Source organism: Atractosteus spatula, chromosome 6, assembly GCF_055471065.1.
Source record: "Atractosteus spatula isolate fAtrSpa1 chromosome 6, fAtrSpa1.hap1, whole genome shotgun sequence".
NCBI lineage: Eukaryota > Metazoa > Chordata > Actinopteri > Semionotiformes > Lepisosteidae > Atractosteus > Atractosteus spatula.
The window spans coordinates 5,888,070-5,908,662 of NC_142711.1; the positions used below are offsets into that span (position 1 = coordinate 5,888,070).

The following is a 20,593-nucleotide window of genomic DNA, read 5'->3' on the forward strand; positions in this document are numbered from 1 at the left end:
AAGAAGGAAGTAACTTACTAAAAAGCAGAAAGTAACTCTCTTGGAATATGCATGCCATAGAAATGGACTGAAGATTCCTGAAGTATTGTAATTTGGTGAGAAGGGCCAGAAGCTGTGGCTCACCTCCAAATCGACTTTTGATCAAAACGTTTTAACGATTTCTACCAGTCTGCCACTAATTGGTTTTTGGAGATGATTTGTGGAATTATCTGGGTTGTAGCTTTGGATCGATAAGCTCCTAAAAACAGAACACTCGGGATGTATGGCTTCCTGTGGAGAGACCAGTGCATCAGTTTCCAGGCTTATTGGACATTGTTATGTAGGCAGTAATCTAGTGTGATATGTGGCTGTGTGTTTAATGTCATTATCATGTGGACAAACCTTGCCTTGGCCTCTGAGCCACCTTTGAGCAGATGCTACAAATGCTACATGATGCACATTCTAAGAACAGAGTCACATGGTGCCTTTACTGCTCTATAAAAGATTGATCCATTATCAATATATTTTTGGGGAAGAGCCCGAGCCTCCATGTTAGTATACCTGTGTTTCACCACAAGTTCTGCACACCACCTGACTCCTTGTCTTCTTCCAGGCTGTATTCGTCTTGGAAATAGGAAAGGTGTCTTTGTGGGTCCCTGCACTCTTCTCTGTCTTTATGTCATCCTAGACGGTTTTGTCTGTGTTTAGTATTCTCCCACGTTGGGATCGCCAGTTATTTCAAGCTCTGAGCTTTCAGGCAGTGACTGCTGTACTGTTCAGGAGTAAATAATGCTTGGGCCTGCCCTGCCAATCTGCTGGACTGCAGGACGGCTCCATACCGCAGTGTGTTTCAGTACCTGACGGCAGAGTAAGTGCCGATGGAATGAGCAGCGCATCTCATACCGACAGTATTGCTTAAGCCTGCAGGTGTCCAGCAAGCCACTGGAATTTGTACTGTGTTCTTTTTTCAAACTGCAGCTGTCAGTGGTGGTGTCTTTTGTCTAATGGATTCTTACACAGTGAAGCTGGGAAGGACCACAAAGTTTAGAAGGAAAACTTGAACCCTCCACGCCAGTTAAAGATGCTGTATTGAAATGTTTGAGTTACTCTCGAAGGGATGCCAGCATACGGGATTCGATTATTTCGTGAAACAGTTCTTTTTAGTTCAACAGGAGAATTGAGCAGAAGAGTGACTCATTCATTGTTATCTTACTATTCACCACTCTTGTGTAAATAAAAAAGCTTTACAGACCTCAGCTCACCCCTCAGTTGTCTCAAACCACAGCTGAAAAGATGTGTCCTTTCAATCTATCACACTGGCTCTCATCTTTAACTCCTTCAAACAGGAATCATGTCTAGTTTCCCTCTTTGTAATAATAAAGTATCCCATAAGGTTATATTTCTTGGATTCCAGACATGAGTCAGTGTGCTGTGTGTGGTCTGTAATGGGCGTTTTACAATATTTTGGTGTTTGATGTATTTATGGCCTTATGCAAATATTATTCATACAGTACATGCTTCGATTCAAATTGTAATTTCCTTTCCAGAGGGCCTAAATGATCCATACCAGACAGCTTATGCCTTAAAGACTTGTCTCCTTTGCAACAATCTACAAACCAACAATAGATCTAGATACTTATAAAGACAATTTAGTAAAATCGATCTATGTTGTAACCTTTGCCAGCAATTCATTAATTCATTTGTTGAATTTCTTCAAAAAAATGTCGGGTGTTTGTCCAGCAAAATCTTTGTCTACAAAGCCTTTTATTTTGCTTGTCTCCTGTGTCTGGTTGCCTTATCTTTGCAATAGCTTTGGCTGTTAAAGACTTTGCTTCAGTGGATGCAACGCATCCTTCTGTGCCCGCAGGTCCTAGCTAACTTGCAACCAGAGGTGTCTGCTTCTCTCTCAGGCATGCATAGGGTACACTGCACACAAGCCAGTTTCCTCATTCCTGTGTGCAGTACTAGATGAGGGCTTGGGTCATAATGACCTGGTTTGAAAACAACAAAGGGAGCAGCTGGGCCTGTTCTCTTAGTGCCAGCGGTGAGGCCTTGTGCTTAGTTTGTTTATTTGTGCTTCAAGACTAATTTGCATTGTCGTGTATAAAAATCTTTAGCTGCTCTTTGCATACTGTTTACAGATTTATTTATTTTAAAGTTGTTTGTGTCTGGAGACAAAGGGAAAAAAAAACATTGTTTTTGGCCATGCCGATAGCTGCATTCACTCCCTGTTACCATGCTTAGGAGAAATCAAAAGAGAAGAGATACCGGTTTGAGACGACCTGAGTGTCGTAATTAACACCATGCTCAGACCTCAAGTGGGAAATGTGTTGAATCCAAGTCAAGAGCGCTGTTAATCGTTGTTTGAGAAGCCTAATTATTTGGCTGTTTTCAACAGTTTATTAAATAAAAAACAAAACCTCAAGTAAAAGCCTACAATAGTTAGATTGTGGAAAAACTGAAATGCAGATTCACTGGTGGATGTTAACGCAATGTGAGCGCATCCAAAATATGTTCACTTTATTCAACTGTAGAACAGGTGTTTTGCAATAAGCTGCCACCTGATCTGGCAAGTCAACTTGCGTTTTATTTTCAGAAGAATTTGACATGTGGGCTCCTTCCAGTTTAGTCGTCTGTGGTCTTACTCTTACACAAGCCAAACCTTTGAAGACCTGGAGCACGACCAACGAATAGCAGTAGCAGATAGCAACGGCCCATTCATCAGCTTTGATAAGATGAGGGTGCAGTGAGCCATCAGAACATTCACTCAGATCTAACGTTTTTTTTTCTAATGTCAGCCGACCTCTCTCCCCCTTTGAGCTCTGGGAAAGGTGTGTTGTGTTAAAACTTATAGGAGTTGACCGAAATATTTCATAAGTCTACCATATTAGGTAATTTCTCAAGGTTCTTGGCTGTACCTGAAGGTTGAGGCTATCCTGTATTTTGGTTTTAGTTCACTGGGCAGAGAATGAGACAGACTCTTCTCAGTGTAGCAAGTCAAACTGAAACTTGCTTTCAGACGATGATTCATTTCTACAAGTTGTAAAACTAAACGGTGTTTACTGGCAGAGCTTCTCACTAATGAGTACAACACAAAAAACAAGTAAAGGTTTATTCGATGCTGAAACAGCGTTTTGGCTGTGAAAAGAAACACAGCGTTTTGGCTGTGGATGTTGTTTTTCTTTTCTTCTCTTTTCAGCATCAAATAAACCTTTTCTTGTTCCTTTGCCTGCCTACTTGAATTGCTTCAACACCAAAAATGTCTGCTGTGTGTGTTCTTCACCTGTTTTGGGTGTCCTGCAAACTTCTCATGGATTTTGACTGTCTTGAGGTGTTCCGAAATGTTGAATGTTGTGTAGGTACAGGTGACGTGTTGTGAGGCTACTATACATCTTGATGATTTTAAGATATTCCTTGAAAAAGGACTGCATACAGGTTTTAAAGGTTTGCTGTTGAAGGACAGTCGTGTGGTTTACCTGTTCGATAAATACTTTTTCATGTGTATTTCTCTTATGTAATTTGTCTCAGTTATGAAACTGCTCCTGACAGGATGTCAGGAGAAACTCAGCATGTTTGTCTTTTCATCTGCGCACATTATCCTTGCTTATCTCTGTGCTCTTGAAGTGTGTTTTAATCAGACTGCAGGGCAACGTCTCTGACCCAAGGATTCAGTGAGATATGCGGTCACATTATTTACATCTACAAGAATGTTATCAAAACCAAGTTCAGACAAATTGTTGGTTGACTGCCCTCATAACCCAGTTTGGTAAAGGAAGATGCAACATACTTTGATCATCCAAATACATTTTGTAACTAATATTTAACCGTAAATAGCCTTTACAGCCCCTAAAGTGTTAAACAGCATGTTATGTAGCCTGAAATCTTGTAGTTTGTTAACGTATAGCCCAAGGCATAGTATTTACATATGAGTTTTGCTTGTGAGCACTTTTTAAATTGCATTTATGTAGCTTTATTTCTTTTCAGTACTGTTTTCTTTTTGCTTTTTGTTTCAATATAAAAAATATATTATTTGTCTTTTTCTGTATGTTATGATAAATTTGGAAAAAAAGTGGCCTCTACCCCCAATTACTGGCATGCTCTGCTACATGAAATGAGGGATAAGTCAAGGCATTTTAAATAAGGAACATTTAAGGCACAGATATTCATAAATCACTGTTTGGTTTTTGAACAGTATCAGAATTGATTTACCAACCTGCGCTTTGAATAACTAATATGAAAGATTAAAAAAATGAACAGTTTGGCACAATGAATAGGTTGGCACTGTCAGAATAACAAAAATCTGACAGTAATTAGATCCAGCAGGTTTAAATTTAATGGCAGGTTTTCCAGTCCTGATGGCTCCACAGATATGACCCTTTGAGGTTGAATGTCAAGGGACAAATGAGCCGAGAATAGGCCCCATCTTCTGAACTAACTAATCCTCCTTGATGGAAATGAAAGAAAAAAAAATCAAAGAACAAGCGTGTCTGAAAACGGACCTGTTGTCATAAATAAGTCACTTAAAGTTCAAGAACCACAGGGCCAGTTGTTGGATACAGACCAACCTTATACAAGAGCAGCTGTCTACAATTTTGTTTGTCTCTGTTGAGACATAAGGAAGAAGATATGTGTACTTTTCGTTATTGTGTGACATCAGGGCAAAAAACTTTACCAGATGATTGTGATAATGTTAACACTGTTCCCTGTGCTGATTTATATATCTAGTGCAAAAAGCGTAATGTAACAACTTTTGTCTTTTTTTAGTAGCACAAAGCTGTCTCGTGCTCTTGTTTTTAACAAGTTTATTTTTTTTAATGTTTCATTTGCGTAACTTGTGTTAAGAACTGCAGTGTTTAATACCATCGCTACAGTAGTTTGTTCTTTGGGAAATGCTGAGCAGAGGGTTCCATGCAGTCACAGTTTTGAAACTAATCCTGGTAGTAATGTAGCCAAAATCCAATAATATCTAATAGCCCTGAATGCTGCTGGTGTTCAAATTCTCATAAAGCTTCCACATCAGTCTTCACGGTTCTCAGGTATTGTGGGTAAAAATTGTCTTTGTATGATATACAACCAAGCCTTCCTCTGTCTTTTCTAGTTATATTTTTTGTTCCTTCAAAAATCAAACACTGTTTCTGTATTTACAAGAGGTATGTTAAGCATAGTAGTGTGTGCACTACAAAATAAATCTAGACAGTGTCTCTAAAATATTTCATTTCTAGAGACATCCACCTCCCCAAAAATGCACATAATTTTGCTTAGAAATTCAGAAACCGATATCCTTTTATATAAATTGTCCTTTTTAGTTTTATGAACTTGTACTGGGATTGGCGTTTCTGAGCTTTAGAGCTGCCAAACTGAATCGAGCGCTACTGTAGATGGCAGACTGTGATGGACTGGCGTCCTGTCCAGGGTGCGTCCCACCTTGTACCCGTGTTTTGACGGGACAGGCTTCGGCTCCCCTGCGATCCTGTATTGGATAAAGCAGTTAGGAATGGATGGATGGATATAAATAGCAAAACTGTTCCTTTTCCACACTGGAATATACCTGTGCATTAGGTCGTGCAGTTGCACAAGTCCACATAGCAGTGTTTTCATATTTCCATATTTGCTTGGCACATATCAGAGCTGTATTATCTCAATATTGGCAGTCACGTTAATTATGACGGGGCTTGTCTGTGTCTGCTGTGTGAAGACATTGAGTTTTCTTCACACCCAAAGTACAACTATTATGGAAATATTAAAATGGCTTTATAACCTTAGCTTTAAATTATATCTAACTAGGTACCATTATGTTTTATATATATATAATATCTCGATATCATATATATCTACTTTGGTGCCATTGTGCCTTTCACAGCTTGGCAACATTTTTAATCCAAGCTTTTCATGTGATCGTTAATAATCAGTATAATTATCCGAAAATGTCAGTCCTAGTTAATGAATTGAACAAATCTCTGTAGAACAACTTCACTGTCATCGATATCCATTTATAGTAATAAAGCAATAATAAAGCCATAGATGACCATTACTACAGTTTCATTATTGATAAATACAACAAAAGTGAAAATAAATGATCTCTGCCCCTTGTAACAACTATATATATATATAGTATTCAGCATGGAGGTCAAGTCAGTAAATACAAGAGTATAAATATTAATGTAACGTTCAGCTGCTAAATTAAAATGGTGTCATGCTGTGCTGTCAGTGAAGTGTTTATTATCCTTTATTGTGTCAGAATGATTGACACTGTGGAACATGCCAGGTTTTTAAAGCAGTGTGTCTGTGCCACACGAGTACCTTTTTTCCTCCAATGTTACACAATCAGTATTAAAAATCTTTTTTTTCTCAACTATTTGCTGACACTCTCATGCTTTATAGATGTGTTCTGAAAAATAGAGCTGTAGGACTGTGTTCTCAATAGGAATCCCAAGAAATTTTGCACAGCTTTGATTTATTAGGAGCCTGATTCACCAGCTTTGCCAAACTGAGATAACAAGTCTCCTAAAACATGTGGTGCTAGAAAGATAAAGATTTGAGTTTGAATACAAATTTAAATGTCATTCTGTTATTGGCAGTGGCAGAAAAGTGAAAGTGGCTTGTGCTTCCGATATCTGGACTTCCCTCTCCAGCATTTTGGAGTTGTAGATGCCTTGTGTTTGCTAATACTTGTTAGTTTCTGTTGTTTGTTTGTTGTTCTGTAGCTTTGTTGTAACTTGGATGCGAGCTGAAATGGCTGTAACTGTCTAAAAATATTTTTATGCTGTCTGGCTGAGGCATTTTGTATCACAGAGCTAAATTCTGTGAAGTTTGTTATATTAAAATCTTATAAGAAAACTGTTAAATTCTAATTGTCGCTGTGCTTGGTCCAGGTATATATGCCGTAGTTCAGTTATTCAGTTATTTAGCCTTTTAAAGTTTAAAAAATAAATGTGACCATTTTATTTTCAAAAATTGATGTCAGAAAATAAGAATTATTTCATAAAGCCACAAAAAGAGACAGTATTTCCTTGGATATTTTATAGAAGTTGGATATTTTCCAGACAATCTTATTAATGGTGTGTAAGTGTACATTCTGAGTCGTAAACTTTAGAAAACTTACAGGATTATAAATGTCTCCTTCCACTGTATTGCACATTATTGTGCTAATTTACTTATTGATGAGTGATTATACTATTGCCTTGCAATTATCCTTGTCATATAATGATGAAGTTTGTGATTCTATGCCATTGCTCATTAGATCCATTGCGTGTTCTGCAGCAACTGTAGCAATTTCAATATTTTGAAATATGTATATACTTGAAATGTATTACTGCTTCAGCTTCCTTCCATGTGATGTCTCTGTTGACACTTAAGGAAAGTGAATAAAACTCATCAGGTTTTATTATGTATTACTGTAGTTTGATATTTGCTGTTGAAGTGTGGTTTTAAAAAAAGTTGCAAAGCCTTGAGTGTTGTGGGTGTTACAATTAAATGTTTTAGCATAGCCAATCACAATATAACAAAACTTCAGGCTCTGCTTATTTTACAAAAACATCGCTGTGTGTGACCGTAATCTAAAAACATCAGACCAATAACAGAGGAACTAATTTTGTTGAATAAGGAGAATTTTCTTTTATTAATTAACCTCTGCTTGCATTAAAAAAATGAAGGAAAACCTGACCAGCCGCCAGCCCATTTGGTTGTGTTTCCTTGAGTGAGTGCTGAAATGTGCTGGATGAAAGGTTGTGTGAAGGCATGACAAAGCCTAACGCTTTAGCGGGCAGTGTTGTTTGTTTACAGATAGTAGTGAAAGGACCGGCCGTTGGAGGTTTCGTCATGAGGGTTTGAAGAAGAGGCAGTACAGAGACATTAGTAGCTATCTTCTGGAAAAATTTACAATATGTCATTCAGTAATGGCATTTCTGAATTTGAATTTAATCTCCTTTAGTTTAAATCTGCAGGGGATTTAGCCTTAGCTCTATGAATGTGGTTTTAAAGGCCGAACCATCCCAACCCCACATCTGGAGCGCATCTTGGGCCAGACCTTACAGGTTTGACATCAAAGGATCGCAAGGAAGTACGAGCATAATGACTTACAGTCTGGCAGTCCTGAGCAGCCCCTGGCAGCCTTTCCATTGTTATGTCTCTCATTCGTTTCCACAGGTGCAGAGACCGTTTTCTCATTAAACCCTATAGTCTTAAAAGCAGCCTGTGATAGAGTGGCGTCCTGTCCTGCCTTAATCCCCACTCTCTCAGGATAGACTTGGGGTGACACTGATCCTTACCGGGGAAAGTGGCTTTATTATAATGGATCAATAGATCAGTCTACTGACCAGGAACGGATCACTATTCTTCGAGACCAAGGCAGGCAGACATGCCCGTTGTATCTCAATAGGCCCAATTCGGGGTTTTTTTTTAGTTTTTTTTTAAAATATGATTAGCCATACCTTTGTCAAGTCTTGTAAACTTGATGCCTGTTTTGCTGGTCGTATGTTCAGCCTTTCCAAAAGGTGTCCATCTCGTTTGGATCCTAGTCCAAAGAAAATGTCAAAACGTTCCGAAACTGGAGGAAGATGTTTCTTTAAAACAACAATGCTTCTTTGCTTTTATAGAGTGCTTCTCACCCCGGAAGGAGTGCTTTGCATACAGAATTTAACCCACGTCATCCACCCCTGGAGTCTAGCACTCATCTAGGTGAAGCAAGGCGGCCAATCACACGAAAGTTCGTTAGGTGCACTTTTAGCCAACAAGGTCCAGGTGGAACAGTGCGTGATCAGGTCACCTTTAGAAAGGCCTTAATTAAAGCTTAGGTCACTGCAAGAAGAAGGCCACACTTAGTCAGCTTTCTGTGCATTCCATAATGCCTCGGATGCCTCGGATGGCAGAAGCAAGGGAGAGGGCCATTGACATGTTGCAGGCAGGCATGTCATGTGCCAGCGTTGCCAGACACTATGGAGTAAGCTGCTCCACTGTGTCCCAACTGCAGAGAAGGTTTCAGCAGACCGGCAGGACAGATGACCGTCAAAGATCCGGTTGCCCTCGAGTGACCACACCAGAGCAGGACCGACACATCAGACTGGTCCATCTGAGAGATCGTTTCAGATCTGCCACTCATACTGCTCCTGAACCTGTCGGCAGACACAATGCCCGCATCAGTGACAGGACAGTGAGGCTCCATGCTGCTGGCCTTAGAGCAAGGCGACCTGTCAGAGGCCCTCTGCTCACACCTCCTAGACGTCACACCCGACTGGCTTGGGCCAGACAGCGGCTGCGATGGACTCGTCAGCAGTGGCTTCAGGTCCTCTTCACGGATGAGTCACTCTTCAGCCTGTTCCACCCAGACGGGAGGGCCAGAGAGTGGAGGAGGAGGTGTTGCGTTTCTTTTTTCCTTTAGTATATTTCAATGCAAATTGAACTGTTCTGTGAACTTATAACATATGTAAATTAAGCAAATATATACATGTTCCTACATGTCAGTAGCACAGCCAGTATTAAAGTTTGACAGAAGCATCTTTCCAGATCTTGGAAGTGTCATGTGTGCTTTGTAACATGTTTTGGCTCATCTATAATAAGTTCTGACTTGGCTTGCAAGAGAGAACTTTTGTTCTCTAAATTAGTTCTATGTTGTTCTTATAATGTCATAAATAACGTAAATAACAGTTTTACAGTAACCAGCAGTTCCATATAAATGAAGCTGTAGAAAGACTGTAAAATGTAAGTCTTAGCAAAGTGTTGAAATTTCCAGAAGTTTTTTTTCAATCACTTTGAAATACTAATGGTAGTTAAAATACAATATTAATATACAATTATTATGACATCTTTTTCACATTCTACACATTTGAAAAATGTTCTGTGAGTGAATGGATATAAATTCATGTCCCTCAACACGTTTTCATATTGTGAATGGTTTCCTGTTGCAGCAACGGGTCGTGGACACTAAAAAGTTTGATCAGTATTCTTTCCTGTGCATTTACTTCAATTCTTGTTGCACCTTTCAAAATTACTAAGAACTTTAACATCCGGGCCTGTTAACAAAACATGGTAGTGGTACAATTCATAGAATGGCAGTATTGAAAGTTTTTTTGTGAGCAGCTGTTACTTTCAGAAGTCATTTTTTGTGTGGTTCCAAACAACTTTTACATGTTGTGATCTGGAACGTGCTTGTTGTGCCTTTCTCCCATGGTGAATGCTATCACGTTTTCTAGAAATATAAGAAGACATGGTTAATGAAAACTACATGTGCATTTTTCATTTTCAAGATTGCTTGAGGATTGCGGAGATCTAGACAATATAACGATTCAGACAGTAATTTTGTATCATTTAAGTAACAGCGGCGATGGTTTTAAATTGTTTAGTTTAAAAAAGTCAATTTAAATCCCTTGTCATTACACTACTGATTTAGAAGAGAGGCTTAATCACACAGAGCTGGAAACCTTGTGCAGCACAGTGTTTTGCAGACAGTTATTGAAGATCTGTACGGAAAGATTTCTGGCTAAGGACTGGGTGTTTCAGATTTCAGGTTGGTTTGAAAAGATTTGTTCTTGTGCAGGTTAAACCAGGGTCAGGAGAGATAGTGGCCATGTGGAAACTAACGGAGAACTTGTGTTGATTTAATTTCGGCAGACAGGAGCCCACAAAAAAGCTACAGAATAGAAGCGCTTGGAAACTCCTCATAAGATTCACCCATGTTCACATAATAAGTTTAAATTGAATGAAATAAATTAAATCAAGACTGGTTGCCTTTTTTTCACTTTTTTTCTCAGAGATTTCACTTATAAATTGAAGCGCTTTTTCAAAGAATTGGCATTCTGCGAAGGGCATGAATCGCCATTTTGTTGTTGAGGAACACTCACAGTGGCAAATACAGGGGATTTTTTTTACTTTCATGGGAAATGTCAAATATTAAAACACAGAAGCAGAAAAAATGCATCTGTCTTTTCCCAAGAGATGGTAGGAGAACGTTAAAAATCACTTAATACCAGTCATGGCCCCTACATTCAGGTATTCTGTAGGATTGCCAGAGTTGTTTTGGGGTTTGCATTGGATCTGTCTGACAGTAATTTGCCAACATTTGAATAACTGTTAAACTCTTTATCTGAACTTATTTGGTTTTCTTAATTTTTGAAGACAGGATCTGAACTGATGCCAAAGTTGATTTTTCCACAAGTGGTGGTCAAAATATCATTGTGGTTTCTGTGCACCATCTGTGGACATCTGGTCTGGAAAATGGATTTGTTTTATTGTGCTATTTTAAAATAGCACAAGGGCAGAGGCAAAGATAAAATAATGTAATAATAGGGAGCTGGAAGGTGTTACTTCACAGACTGAATCACTGCCATTCCATTTCGATATGTCTTACCTTTGTTCTTATAATGCTGCACATTGATGTAGAAATTTATTGCGATGTGTATTTCTACCTAAAAAGTCAGTATTTGTCACAAAATGGACATTTGGAATACGTTTTGATCCACGTGCTGTTCTCTGACTATATAAGCCAGTCATATTAGTTTTCTGATTTTAAAATATGTTGTCATTTAGAATGCTGTATACCAGATGTATCAGGTTGTCCGCTACATTGTTTTGCTTTGTATGCAGAAATGAAAAAAAATCTAAACATTTCGAGAGAACTGCTCATTAGTTTTAACCAAATAGATATAGATACTCCGACTTAGAATTATAGAATTCAAAAGAGTACAGGGTTGAAGGTATACAGTGGTTATCGAAAGTATTCACTCCCCTTAAACTTTCACATTTCATTGTGACAATGGAATATACATTGTTACAATATGGAATCATAATGTATCCCGATTTTATGCCATTGTTGCTGTTTGGAACACAAAACACTCTATAAAGTCAAAGTGAAAACACAATTCTGAATATTCTAGGGGACTGCTTTTGATGGGAACTGTAAATGAATTCACTTTGTGCTTGCAGAGCTTCCCTGTGGCAGGCAAGGGTTTCTTCTCTGTTTCCTTGTGAACGGTGGGAGCTTTTTTCACAAGAACATTGTTTGACATCCACTGGGTGCTAAAGTTTTAAAATTCTACCTGGAGAAGATGTGTAGTGAGGGTGCTGTACAATATTGTATCACCGTATTGTATCAGGTCAGTTTGAACAAGAACACCCCTTCGCACGATTTCAGGATCTTCCTTTGGGGATTCTAGTTTACTAGTTTATTCCTTAAATAAAACCTCATCTGTGTAAAGCCATTAGACACTAGCACAAACATTCCGCAAGTGTGTGGACAAGAGGACGTGTGTTGGACTGCTACACTTGTGTAAACACCACCTATCACATTCCAGACTGTGTCCACTTGTCCCCTCCGAAAGAGAGGCCGTATTCCAACGCAACCAGTTTAAATACTATGGGTAGCAATCCTGGACTGATTCTGGAAAGTCTCCAGTGTGCACAGCAGCTGTTATTCCAGCCCAGCTAGCTGCCGATTGTGCCCTTATTTTCTCTTTCAGCCTAACTGGACAAGACGCTGTCGTTTGCTCACACTGTCATTATTAGCTCTGTGTTGCAAGTTACGGAGAAACTGGTTTTTGTTTTGGTGTCTTGGGGGGGGGGGGAGGAGAGATTATTTTATTTAGAGTTTCAACTGCTCCTTTATATTGTAGAAAAGTTAACATAGAAGTTAAGTTACACAGGTCAACAGCTTCTGTTAAACGTGCACTGCTACTTGTTTTGCTCCACCAGAACACCGGTTTCATAGTGAGAAGGTCTCAGCTTTCACTTGTGGGAACAAGATTAAACTTGCTACTTGGTGTGACAAATGAAAACAAGCTGCCAAGTAAATGAAGCCTCACAGGCAATTACAGAAAACCTGGTTTGTCAGTGAATGCTGATCTTACCCTTTCCCACTCTTTGTTGTTCTTAGCTCATGCTTTTCATCATTTATGAAATCCACATGCCAAACGAGAGAGGTTGAAAATTTAGCTTATTTCATGAACTCATATTATGGTGCTGCCAAAGTGTTGTTGTATGCATTTTTGTTATTTGGGTTGAAAGTTACATAATGTTTAGTGTTTTTTGAAGATAACAAAGTCAAATTTTCTTGTTCTCAAAGTGAAGACAGATAATATGGATTGCTCACAATATCAGGATATATTTTGATTTTAATATGGGATCACTCCAACAATACAGGGCACAACATATTTATGGGAGTAAAAAAAACAATGCCAAGCATCAAATAGGCAACACATTTGGAAAGTTTTGATATTGAAAGATATGACGTAAAATATAAATATCTAAATAATCTGGCGCCATCACACATCTCTGAACTCCTCCATGTTTACACACTCTCCTGTAGGCTCTGGTCAGGTGAGGCTGGTCCTTTGCTAGTGCTGGTGACGTCCTTCAGATGAGATGTAAAACCGAGGTCCTGACTGTCTGTGGTCATGAAAAATCCCAGGGCGTTTCTTGAAAAGAGTAGGGGTGTAACCCCGGCATCCTGGCCAAATTTCCCATTGGCCCTTACCAGTCATGGCCTCCTACCAATCCCCATCTCTGAACTGGCCTCATCCCTCTGCTCCCCTCCCCACTAATAGCTGATGTGTGGTGAGCGTTCTGGTGCACTATGGCTGTTGTCATAGGAGGACATGTGAGTAGGGCAGACTCACCAAGTCTGGTGAGTAGGGCATCCTTGGCACAACTGTGACTCTCATTTCACAAGAAATTCTTTGTTACTTGAGCAGCAGTGGGACGTGTGCTGTCCTGCTGGAATGGACATGATGTCGCATCAGGACGAGCTCACAGGAAGGGCGGAGAGTGAGGTCCGAGGACCGGATCAATGCTTTGATCAGAGTAGCACTGTGCAGTCAGGTTGCCCTCAGTCATAGCTGGTGGACCTCTAAAGTGACTGGACACTCCTGCCCAGGCCATCGCACTTGGGTCTTTGCATCTATGGATCTGTTCCATACAACAGTTAAGGTGACGTTCTGCACATCTGCACCACACTTGTTACGTCCATCAGGGAGGTCCGCTCCACCTGGTTTCCTTACTAAAGAGGACTCGGTTCCACTCACTAACCGGTCCACTGGAGGCGACTGTCCAGCCACTCCAACATGCCGATGACCTGGAGGCGTTGGGTAGGCGTGTTGATTCCTTTTCTGGACCTTACAAGACTTGACATTCACCTGGTTAAATCACCTCGGCACCTGTGCTCGAGTGACTGACGATAGTGATTGAGTGCGTCACGGTCAGTTGTGAAAGATTAATTGATCAAAATTGCACCAAAAATGTTTAATCAGCGTCTGAAACCAATATACTTCTAAAAACACTCATAGAACAGGAGAAATTGTGACACGTTTATTTTTATGATTCGTAAATATGGTCAAATCTGTAAAATTTCAAAGTTTCAAAGAAATGTATGAGGAACGGACATATAATCACGAGCAGGTAGTTTTCCTTTTACTTGCTGCCCCAGTTTGGGGATTAATGAAGTAGCCAGTTAACTTACTGGCGCTGATTCAACAGGCAGCTAATCCAAAGGGCTGCCAGGCAAGGAGTTTATCTGTTACTGTTATTGACTAAATCGGTGTCATCTTACAGTCTCCGGCCCCAGCACTGACCTGACAGAGCCGCTGTTAAAGAGCGGAAACCGAAGGAAATGAAACAAAGGGAAAGGAGAACTATTTCCATTACGTTATTGAAGTTTCTAATGAGCGGGTCGGCCTTCAGATTTGACAAGTAAGTCACCTTCAGAATGTGCCCTGTCAAATGGGGGTGAACAGAGCCTCTCCTAAATTTCCAAAAGTGTTCCAGGCCACAGTCTCGACAGCTGAATTCGGAGCTGTATTGTACGGTTTTCGCGAGGATTCGTGTACGTTTTCTACAGACTGCAAAGGGACTGCAGAGGAAAAAGCATGTGAACTGAGACTTCTTTTCCTGGCTGGAAGCCTGACGTCTAATTATTCTGTCGTCATGTGTCATCCGTTGTCTCCTGTTAAAAAAAAATGGAAACATAGCACAGGAAAACATTTCTGTGTTCAGCATCAGTAAGTTTTCCAGTCCAGCACAGAAATCTCAGCTGGAGACGTTGAGCCATTCAACTGATACGGAGGTAAATATTGATTTAATTCGATAAGTGTGAAGAAATAGGAGTGTTCTTTATACTTCCTTTTTCTTTTTACTATTATTAGTAAAAGAACGGTTTTGGAGCAGGTTCAGTGCTGAACGTAGTAGTGAAAGATGGGCTGAGTTTCATACCGTAAACGTTTATCCCACATTTTGCTGGGTGGGTTTCTAACAGGACAGTATGTATTATAACACCTGCACATAAATCCAGAATGGTATGCTTTACTGTGGAGATCTGAGATGTGTTATATGGCTGTTTAATATCTGAACACATAGAGAAAAGCGTCCTGATGACCCAACATAGCAGTTATTTTCGTTGCCTGTGTGTACATTAAAATTAGGGGTTATAAGAGACCAGTGTTGTTTATAGGAGCCATGTGTAACAGCATCATGGTTAGTAATACTTTATAGTACTTTTAATCACATTTTTCCCACTTATGTTGCCCAGGTAAGTATAAATCATTATTTTAGAATAATATATTTAATATAATAATGTAATAAATCTTTCTCTTTTCCATCTGTAAACTAAACAGTTTTAATGTATGTTAACAAAGATGGGGTTACCTTAATTTATTTTACTCATGAAATCCAATATGTGAATTAAAATAATTGCATTCTCACAATTCATTGTCTGAAACCTTCCATCTAAGACACATATCTTTTTGAATTTCTTCGTGGTTCAGCTGTAGCTCTTTTCAGAAGAACATGCAAAGCTCCAGAATACTCTTGTTAAAGAGCTTTTAGAAGTTTTTTAGCAGTGTAGACGTTACGTTTGTATGAATACATGATTGAACGGTCGATTCTGATGGGTGTTCTAAAATGGTTTTTACATGGTAAGCTGGTTCAGGACAAATTATGCATTACTGATAAAATGCAAAATGAGCAATAATTAAACAATTTACATACTTTTTCATGCCTTGTTTTTGGCTTCGGTCAAAGAACAAATTCATTGTGAGAAGGACAGTTTTAAAGGAAAATTATATCACCTTTAAATGCACACATAGTGGCTGGCTTGCTGGTTGAACTGATTGCTTTAGCAAATCAGGGAGCATTTCTACCTGTTGCAGAGCCTGAAAGCTATTCCTCTCGAAGCGGATTAGAAGGTTATCGAAGTGTTTGTTAGCAAACTGTACAGGTTCCTTGCTCTGTGCATTCACATACAGATCAGAGTGATGGGGGGTTGCATCTATGAGAGAACTATTAATCGTTGTGTGCATGTGGATTTCTTTCTATCGTGATTAGCTAATAGAAGAATGTGCATTGGCAAGCTGAAATATGAGATATAAATACTAAACAATTTACAGACAACAAGTCTTTTAGTTATAAATCTGTCCACCTTCCAATTAGGACAAAATTGTTTGTAATGTAAGTGTATTTAGCTGGCTGGTTTAGTCACAGTTGCAGTGTGTCTGAACCTGGGGAAGAGGTCTGAGCTAGGAAGCATGAATACCAGTGGATAAGAGATCAGGCAGTGGTATCTATTAACCTGTCCAGTTTAATTGATATCATCTGAAGTCCCTAATTAGCTACTTATACCCAACTTAACATGGAATGTTTAAGAATGCTTTTCCAGCAAAATTCAGTGTGCCATTTCTAGAAACCTTGAAAGAACTGGGCTATGGAAAAGATGATCCCATAGGTAGATATAGCTGTCATTTGGCAAACTCTGGCCATTTAGAGACCTAGGGAGGTTCTTAGCTGTTCTTTGTATTGTCTGTATTTTTTTTTCTATCAATGAAGTGAAGATCACATAGCCTCTTGTCCATCAGTAATCTTTACAAAACCATAAATACACACCAGAGGTTTTCAGAAATGTGCAAAAACACGTTTTGTCTCCATAACCATCATAAGTCAGCACTCTAGCACTGCCAGAAGTCAACAGAAGTCAATAGAAAAACAAATGAATAATTTATGCTTTTTTCATTATTTTCTGTCATTAATTTCACATTTCTTGGAAGGCAGAGAAAATCATTCCAGGTCCGCCCTTCATAAAAATGTATGCAGAATGTATTTGTTCACTCTCAAATTTTTATCCAGGGTAGAAGACACATTAGAGAAGACCAAGAAAGAGACATCTACACCCTACGTGTGCCTCAACATGAGACATTGCCTCTGGTGTGTGTACTGAGTAAGACGTATTACAAATCTGAAGATTTAGACAGGATGTCCCAGGGGTTCTCTTTAATTAAAGTCCCTAACTAGGCCTGTACTGTGTATACTTTACAAGATAACTCCAAATATTAAAGGGTCCATCCATTGCAGGAGAACACTGACCTTGACTTCCATTTTGGGGGAGGGGACGTTGTATAACTGTACAGTATAGTTCTTCTTGGGTGGCATTTTATAAGAAGAGTGGAAGTATTAGAGCCCATTATCCAATTATCCATTATCCAGGACCATTAATTCCGTGGAGTGGTGAACAAAGGCTGAAAGTCAGCGAGTGGGAACTGTTGAGAAAGGTATTCTGTGTCATTATTCCAGAACAGGAGAGGAGTTACTGTCAAAAGGCAGCCGTTTGGTCCCCGGCTCATTTGGTTGCCAGTATCTAACTGATGTGAGGAATTTATTCTGCAATTTCTTGAATGTAGCCAAGTTTTCAACTTCCAACAATATTACCGCATAACTTCTTTCAGGCTCACATATGTTTTGTCACCCTTTATTATGGATGTGCAATACTTTAGCAATCTTCCAGTCATTGAGTATTACACCTGTCTTGACAGACTGCTGGAAGAGTTTTAGCAGTCTATGAGTAACATCTGGTCATTAAGAACAACTGTAGAATACCATCCAGCCCTTGAGATTTGCTTGTTCTGAAGTACTCTTTGATTATCTAGTATCACCTCTGCCTCTAATATGCTGTTATTATTAAGCATAGACATTATCTTGTGGTGTCGCTGGGGGGAAAAGCAGGTGTAAAAGGGATGTTACTCACACCACACTGATCTTCTCCGTTTCTTTGTGCGTATGTTTTCCAATTCCGATCCGTAATCCGTCTCCACTAACCTTAAACAATCCAAATTCCAAAGTCTGTATGTCCACACCAATCCGCACCATAACCAAGTCGTAATCCATAATCCGTAAACCGTAGTCCATAGTCCTTGTTCCTTAATCCTTTCAACCACAATCCTAATCCTCTTCTTCTTCCAAAACGCATTCACCTTATTGGCTTCCACACCGGCTCACCGCTTCTGGGGCATTTATATTCTGTTTCCTGATGTAGCTCAGCTGTGTCTCATTGTTTCGCTGCATAGGCCTTTTCCAACAGCGGGTCAGCTGGTTCTCCTTGGCGGCCATCTTGCTCAGGTCTATATCAAGTATATTAAGTGTTTCGTTCCGGAAATACCGGTTATAAATGACCCTTCCCCTGGTCCTCGTACAATCTTTAAAGAAACAAGTAAAGGTTTGTTCCATGCTGATAAGAAAAGAGACACACCTGAAGAAGCTTCACAGCCAAAACGTTCTGTCTCTTCTCTTTTCAGCGTGGAATAAACCTTTACTTGTTCCTTTGCAGCCTACACATGCTGACGCAGCTCCCTACTTCACAATATCTTTTCTCAGCCTGGGGAATGTTGTTGATTTCTTCCTTTGTGCAGACCCGAGTTGAATTGTATATTTTGTTTTCATCATTGTGGATTCTGTCCTGCAAGTCACTTTGTGACAATTCCAGCATATTGTTAAAAGGCAGAAATAAGAAGATCATGTGCAACACTTCACTGAACAGAAATGAGGATAAAGTGAAACTAGACCAGTTGTGTGCTCTCAGTCATTCACAGAGCTGTTTGTACTAGCAGCATCCTCAACAATCAGAGCTCTAATTTGTTTCCTATTGAAATAAAGAACTGTAATTAAAATAAGAATTTCCCTTTCCCAGAGAAAGGGGCTGAAACCGAATGACATTATTCAAGGACTATGGGTAGTAAGTATCACTCAGTTAACTAATATCATTCAGAGGTTGTACATGGAGATTTTAGTGTTTGCATCAGCTTGAGCTGGGTGATCTTAAGTCAGTGTAAGACTTTTCAGTTTGCTGAGAATTGCAGTAAGTTTTTTTGCCTTAAAAAAAGACATAATTCTAGAAAGTGAATACTGGCTTGTTGTACTTCCTGAAGGTGTTTTTGCTGTTCCTGCAGCTGACCTCATTGTACTGTATGTTGCTGGGATGTCACATAAAAACCACAGGCTGACTTGATCATTTTGTAATGCTGGGAACGGATTTTCTGGGCGGCACCTTTCCTCCAGGGCTCATCGGGTTACCTGCTGTGCTTTGCATGCCTCGGCCAGCTCGTGGTCTAACCCATGTGTTCAGCCTGACTGTCAGCAGTTTGTCTAAGCTGGCCTCGCATTGCTGTTTCGCAATGCTGGAGTCTTGCCTTCAATTCCTAGGGTGTAATCTGCGCGGGGTTTGTACTGTACATTCTCCCCGTTTTTTATGGAGTTATCCTTCAGGTGCCCCCTGGTTTCCTCCCACGGTCCAAAGACATACCTGCTATAGCTTCTGTGAAAATTGGCCCTCGTGTGTGCGTTTTTGTCTGTGTGTGCCCTGCGATGGACTGGTGTTCCTCCCAGGGTGTACCCTGCCTTGCGCCCATTGCTTGCCAACACAGGCCATGAATTGGAAAAAGTGGTTTGAAAGTGGATGGATGTTGCAATACAGATGGCTTGAATTTGGACTCTTTTAGATTTATGATTTGTTGTTCCCTTTGTTATGATACAAGCTGGACATAGACCAGGAATGCTGATGGAGATCAGTCTTCTGAAGTGAACCAGCGGTTATGCATTTGCTGCTGAAAACACCAGGTGTTTCAGGTATATCCAAATTTGCATCTTCAAGTGAAGATTGGACATGCCTGCCACATAAAAATGAATTTACTGGTCATTCATCAGTTCAGCTGTTTTTCAAGCTTTAGGTTTCTGTTTGTAGTAGATGTCGAGATAAGACACACACATCAGAAAACAAAGCTGACTGCCAGCTGTTATCTGGTGAGTGCTTTCTGTTTTGCAAAACAATATTGAGTGCTGACAGGTTGTAAGATAAAGTTACTGGCCATGGAAATAAAACCATTGGCCTGTTAGCATGATGACATCTTATTATGCCTTTGTTTTTTCACTTACAGTATCCTTGTTGGTGCATATTGATTCGTGGTATTGATTCTGTGTGAATGAACAGGGGCTAGCTGGCACTGGGAGGCTCTCTAGACTTTTAATCTTTTCCCAATGTCCGGGATTGAAATTGAGTGCCTCCTTGAGTAACTACCTGCCTGCAGAGATCCTCAAACTGTCAGCTGTTCACTTGTTCTGTGGATGAGGCAGTTGTCCCAAAGTGCGGATCAAGGTTGTCCACATAATCTACATCTTGAAAATCATCTAATATTCAGGACATGTCACATATCCTGGTGTTACATAGCACCATACATTCATTTTGTGCTGAGACAAACTACATCTATATAAAGATGTCTATCTCTTTAATTTTTTATTTTCCCAAATAATCAGAAGAAATAACACATGTGAAGTATTTTGTGACTTTTAGCAATATTGTCAAGACTTGTAGTATAGT

General features: G+C 39.7%; 1 protein-coding gene across 11 annotated transcripts in view; it reads left to right on the plus strand.

The window, feature by feature from the left end:
- LOC148831729 (sickle tail protein homolog) overlaps positions 1–20,593 on the plus strand; it is a 279,568-nt gene that overhangs the window by 193,101 nt on the left and 65,874 nt on the right. The window contains exon 1 of one of the 11 annotated variants that reach the window (XM_088918255.1): positions 14,524–14,652. The exons of 8 other annotated variants lie outside the window; for them this stretch is intronic. The gene's annotated coding sequence lies outside the window, so the exon portion shown is untranslated. Of the gene's footprint in view, positions 1–14,523; positions 15,026–20,593 lie in introns of those variants that run through there. 2 more of the 11 variants (XM_088918253.1, XM_088918259.1) reach the window with 2 other exon arrangements.